Source organism: Sceloporus undulatus, chromosome 1, assembly GCF_019175285.1.
Source record: "Sceloporus undulatus isolate JIND9_A2432 ecotype Alabama chromosome 1, SceUnd_v1.1, whole genome shotgun sequence".
Classification (NCBI taxonomy): domain Eukaryota; kingdom Metazoa; phylum Chordata; class Lepidosauria; order Squamata; family Phrynosomatidae; genus Sceloporus; species Sceloporus undulatus.
This window is the reverse complement of record NC_056522.1, coordinates 353,992,363-353,998,489: the sequence shown is the minus strand read 5'-3', so window position 1 is coordinate 353,998,489 and position 6,127 is coordinate 353,992,363.

Genomic DNA, 6,127 nt, shown 5'->3' with positions numbered 1-6,127 from the left:
CTTACTCATGCTCAAAATGGAGGACATTTTGGAATTCCTCCTGGACAGAAGGCTGAAATGTAGGACACGCCCAGGAAAAGGAGGATGTCTGGTCACTGTGGCCTGAGAGGAGGAACAGAAGTGTAAAGCAGTAAAACAGTAAAGTGTACTATTTTTATTTTTTAATTATATTTTAACAAAATTTTATTCTTTTAACGAGTGATTTGTTTTAATATTGTAATAATTTCATTCTGTTTTAATGTATCACTTTTGTATGTTTTTAATGTCAAGGAAAAAAGCAACATGGGATATACAGTAAATGAAATAAAACATGTATGTAAGAGTCAGGGTGACTCAGCAGAAGCCAATTGAGAACCACACAGGTGTAAATGGTGATACAATTAACAAGTCCTGAATGCCAAGGACAAGAAATGCAAAGTGAATAATTGGACACACCTGACAATTGTTAAGTGGTCAAGGCTGAGATGATGAAATCACTAAATTGTAGGATGAACCAAGAGAACCAATGAAAATGGTGTACACGCCTACTGGGTGGAAACAGACAACAGTGGGTGGTACCATGCATTGACTATAATAATGACTATAGATCCCAATGTATTTTGTGGGTTGTAGTAGTGGATAGAGTGGATTGTAGAGTGGATAGTGAGGAGTAGAGTATTGTTGTGTTGGATAGTTTGGAGCTGTATATAGTAGAATAAAGTAGATCTTTTATATAAGACTACTGAGTTGTCTGGTGTCTTGGGTGAAGCTACAAGAACCAGCTGAATCCTGAAGGGTGAAGACTTCTGTGGAAGTAGAGTGAGAAGGCTTGGAGAATTTGTCGGGGTCTTCAGCCTATTCTCTGTAACTCTGCTAAGCTATAACCACTGGCCAAAACTGGTCAGCGTGGTGCATAACCAGGTGGTGAGTTCGAGCCAGAGGTGAAGAGCTACAACTCCCATCATCCCTGACATTTAATTGTACTGTTCTTTTAAATTGTGAGCTGCTCTGAGTCCCAGTTTTGGAGTAATAGCAGGATGCAAATAACAACAACAACAGTAGAACTTTTTTAAAACAAAAAGTGTACTTGGAAAAGTTTAATACTGTACTTAAAGAGAAACAGGATAGTACTTATGATACAATGGCTGCAGCGGATGCTTTGCATGCAGAAGGTCTTAGCTTTAGTCTCTGGCATATTCTGCTAAAGCAGCATACCCTTTAACATTTCTCAGGTAAAAACCAGGATATTTATGATCGATCAGCATCTAAGTATGGTCAAGATGGGAAGATGTTACTGATCAGGGAAAACAGGGAAAGATGTTACTGATCTAGAAAAGGTTGCAGCAATATGTTTTTGCCTGAGCCTACTAGGAATGGCAAGCTTCCACATCTTCATCTCTTTTCTCCCATGATAAGTAGAGAGCAAAATATTTTTGCACTTTAAAGTCAATTTACAGCCAGTGTGACATAATGGCTTGAGCCTATGACTTAGGAGGGCAGGGTTCAAATCCCTGCTTGCCCAAGAAAACCCAGTGGGTGACCTTGGAGCAAGCCACAGTCTCTCAGCCTCAGAGGGAGGCAACAGCAAACCCCCTAAGAAAAAACATGCCAAGAAAACCCTGTGACAGAGTAGTCTTAGAGTAACCATAAGTCAGAAAGAAAGACAGAGACTGGGACATTTTAAAAGCTGCTGAAAAAACAGAGGACCAATTGTGTGATTGTACCTGCCAAATCAGGGCATTTAGTTGGTATGTGTTAGGGCTTTATCACATGGGGAAAATTGTAGGTTTAAACTGTCATTATCCCATGAAAGTTGTGCGATCATGCTGAAGATTTTCACACAATGTAATGATTAAAAAGGACTTATCCCAGCAATAACCAGGCAATAGCCAGAAACAAATAATTCATGAGGAAATCCCGTGAATGATTTGTGCTGGTTATTACCTGGTTATTGCCAGGAAAAGTCCTCCTTAATTGTGATACATGCAAAAATCTTCCCGCAATCACGTGACTTTCATGGGATAACGACAATTTAAACCACGATTTCCCCCCTGATTTCCCCCCATGTGATAAACCCCATAGTGGCTTATGTCCACACCTCTCTTTTTGGACAGATAGCATGGGACTATTCTATTGCCCTTTGCAGACTGTTGAAAATGTCCCCCTTCAGAGCTTGAAGCTCTGGGAAGGTCTATTGCTGATGCTTACTGGTGGGGAGGGGAGCAAATGGAAGAATTCAGAGGAGAAAGAAACCCTGTGTCTTTATCCAGAGGGAACATTCTTCTAGGGCAGGGGTTCCCAGCCTTTTTGACTTGCAGAGCCCTTTTTAGAATCAATTTCTATGGTGGAGACCCTAAGAGGCCTACCCTATATCTTGCAAGTTAATGGCGTTTAGGAGCAGTGTTACTTTTTGTTTCTTATTCTTTAATTTCATTCCATTTTTATTTCTTTCATTTTCCTGAAGTGGCTGTGAAACACCTGGGCTAAGGGCTTCTCAGAGCACAGGTTGGGACCCACTGTTCTAGGGTAAAGCAGTTGTAATGGAACAAAGACATTTGAAGAAATGCTTCACACTCTCCCCACTACAAAACCAGCTAACTCACTTGCCTATGTCTCTTTTCCCATTTGCAGGGGACCTAAAATATGATCTCTTTAATTTTAAAAAGAAAACTAAAGGTATCCAAGGTATGCCCTTCTTTCTAGAGTTAGATCTTGGGAAGAGAAATCCTGTCCAGATCATGTGGTATGTAAGCTAGAATGCCAAGTCAGTTCTTAACATTACAGAAATTTCCATAAAGTGCACATGAGCCAAGGCACTGAGCTGAACCTCAAGTGGAAAATAATCCCCTGTGGATATATTATAGCATATTTCTTTAAGATCATGTGAGATATAGATGGCATTCCAGTTGCCTGTTGTGCTATTTTGGGGGTTTCCCCTTTACAAGGAGAGACCATTTTGCTCCTTTTGCTGAAGGTGGGTCAAGAACCAAACAGACTGGCTGGAAGCCTAAATAGAATGATTTCAATTACAATTTACTAAATCAAACTCAGAACCTGAATAAAAGAGACTTAATAGTGAGATCAGATTGTACTTTCTACATTTGTGTTGAGCAGCGTCTCCTTTTATGTGTGACCCCTTTGGAATCAATGGAATCATTTAAAGGGAGCTAAGTGATGAAATCTCAAAGAGCAAAAAGAAAATGATTCTAGTTAACCATCATAATTTGTGCTACTTGCAAATCTCCCACACAGTTTAAAGTTTTCAAACATATACCTTGTGGCAAAGGCGTTGAAAAATGTACTTTTACTTGAAGAATAAAATAATAGAACTCAAAGGATTTCCATGTCAGCAATTTAGTTTAGTATAGTTAGGAGTTCATTCAGAGACTCCACAATAATAGGAACCTTGGGAGTTTCATTTCCTCTAAGAGGCTTAAAATAATTTTAAATAGATAAATGTTATCATGTGGGCATTATATTATTTTTGTCAGTATTATTTCATTATCAAATAGTAGCTATTTTCCCTTCATTTATTTATTTACAATTTTTAAAAATTATATTGGTGGTGTATGTCTTCAAGTCATCTCTGACTTATGGAGACCCTAAGGTCATGGGGCTTACTTGGCAAGCTTCTTCAGAAGAGGGTTTGCCATTGCCATCCTCTGAAGCTGAGAGAGTATGACTTGCCCAAGGTCACCCAGTGGGTTTCCATGGTCAAGCAGGCATTTGAACCCTGGTATCCAGAGTCATAATCCAATGCTCAAACCATTATACCGGGGTAGGCAACCTTTTTGAGCTGGGGGCTGGGTTGCTGTCCCTCAGACAACTGGGGGGCCGAACTCAAAATGGCGCCCGGAGCAGCGTGGAAGCTGCGGCGGGGGTAGCAATCGGGAGCAGGACCAGGCTGGGGCCGGTCCCAAGGCCTCGCCGGCCCGGATCCAGCCTGCGGGCCATAGGTTCCCAACCCCTGCATTATACCAACCTGGCTCTTAAATTATTTATACCTCTTGCTATAACTATTCTTTTTAAAAATCCAAGAAATCCTCAGTTCATGTAAAATATCTGTCTCACTATCTTTTGGAGCTGTTTTATTTTCTAATTAGCCTTTCTCACATATATGTTATTGCTGTACAGTTTGATTATCACACTAATAGACAGAATCCATAAACCTGCCACATTTGTTAAGGATATGGTTATTTTTAACTGAGATAAGTGCTACACACTCTTACGGTATGTTGTGCAATAGATATCGTCTCGTGTCATCTGACCTTTCATCCAGACACTTGTGCTAAATTTAAATTCTCAGGAGAGATATTGGACAAGTGTGGAGATGTCTGTTTTTCAAAACAAGACAGTGGAATGAGGTTTGAGAATTTGAAAATACATGTTTAAAAAGTGATCTCACATACCTTATATACTGTTGACTGTTGCTGAGGCAGTTAAGACTATGAGTTGGATCTACTGGTGAAATTCTTCTCATTCTTTCAATGGAACTGGAAATGGGGATAGTGCAACTTTCTTTGCATTCTCAAAATCTGGTCCAGAGGAAAACTCTCTAGAGTACATTCTGAAATATTAAAAAGGGTTGCAGAGGAGGAGGAGAGAGACAGATATTCCTGTTGGATGAACAGACATCTGGTAACACAAGGTTAGATTTAACAGAGTGTGCTAAGGCCAAATTCCACAGACATGTGTAAACGTCTTTAAAATTAAAAGTGCTATGGCTTTTCTCTCCACAGAAAGAAATTGAGAACATAACTAATAATAATAATAATAATAATAATAATAATAATAAATTTTATTTATATACCGCTTTTCCAAAAAGATCAAAGCAGTTTACATAGAGTTTAAAACCAATTACAAAACACATAATAAAATACATAAAACCAAGAGCACTAAATGCAATATACAATCTAAAAACAATCATTCAGTCAATCAAGAAGTTGAGGTAGAGAGTCAATGGGATCAGAGTACGACTTCATTTTCCAGGGGGGAAGGCTTGACAGAAGAGGAAGGTTTTAAGCCTCTTTTTAAATGGTGCACGGGGGGGGGGGGGGGGGGTGATAAGACGGAGCTCGTCGGGAAGACTATTCCAGATTTGTGGGGCCGCTACTGAGAAGGCCCTCTGGGAAGTAATAACATATTTAGAAGGTGGAATTTCCAACAAGTTCTTCCCGGTTGTTCTGAGTGTGCGGGGCGGATTATATGGGGAGATGTGGTCCCTCAAGTAACTCGGGCCCAAGCCATGTAGGGCTTTATAGGTAATAACCAACACCTTGTATTGCGCTTGGAAGCGAATAGGCAGCCAGTGCAGATCTTTCAGAATAGGTGTTATATGGTCAAACCTGGAAGCACCGGTGACCAATCTGGCCGCCATATTTTGTACTAACTGAAGCTTAGTACTATAGTTAGTACTAAGTACTAAACTGTTAATACTACAATGCTTTTATATGGGAGGGGAATCATACAGCCCATCAGATATAGTTGGACTGCAACTCCTAGCAGCCCTAGCCAGTATAGCTAACTATGAGGAATGCTGTGAGTTCCAGCCCAACGACAGCTAGTATTACATATGATTCCCATCACTGCTTTAGGCAAACCTACTAAGTAGTCGCACAAAGAATGCTATGTACAGTTCCAGTTACTGCTCCTCAAATGTGGAGGAAATGCAAAGAAAGCAGCATGACCAGATGTCCCCCTTTTCCAAGACATGTCTCACGTTTCAATCTTCTGTCCAGGAAGAATTAAAAAATGTCCTCCATTTTCAGCATGGCTAAGAAGCCCATTGAGTAACACCATGTTTGCTGTTCCCCTTTCAGAAATTTGTCTACTTGGCAGCTTGTCCTCGCTTCAAATAGGGGGATAAGATGACTCCTTCTAAAGTTCCTGTTTTCCTAGGAGCAGCAGCAGACAAGACTTGCCTCCAGAGTTCAGGGGTGTTCATTTTTCGGAGGGGAAAAGGACAGCAAGCATGTTAGGCAATGGGCTGCTTTAGGACACAGCAAATGTTGAAAGGGTTTTTTTCATTTGGTATATTTACCACATGAATAAATGAAAGGAATTATTTAAATGTAGATTCAGTCCAGGGTTTGTTGCTAGTAACATACAGTTTAAAACATTTGTCTTACCCAGAGTGCTATAAGCCAAT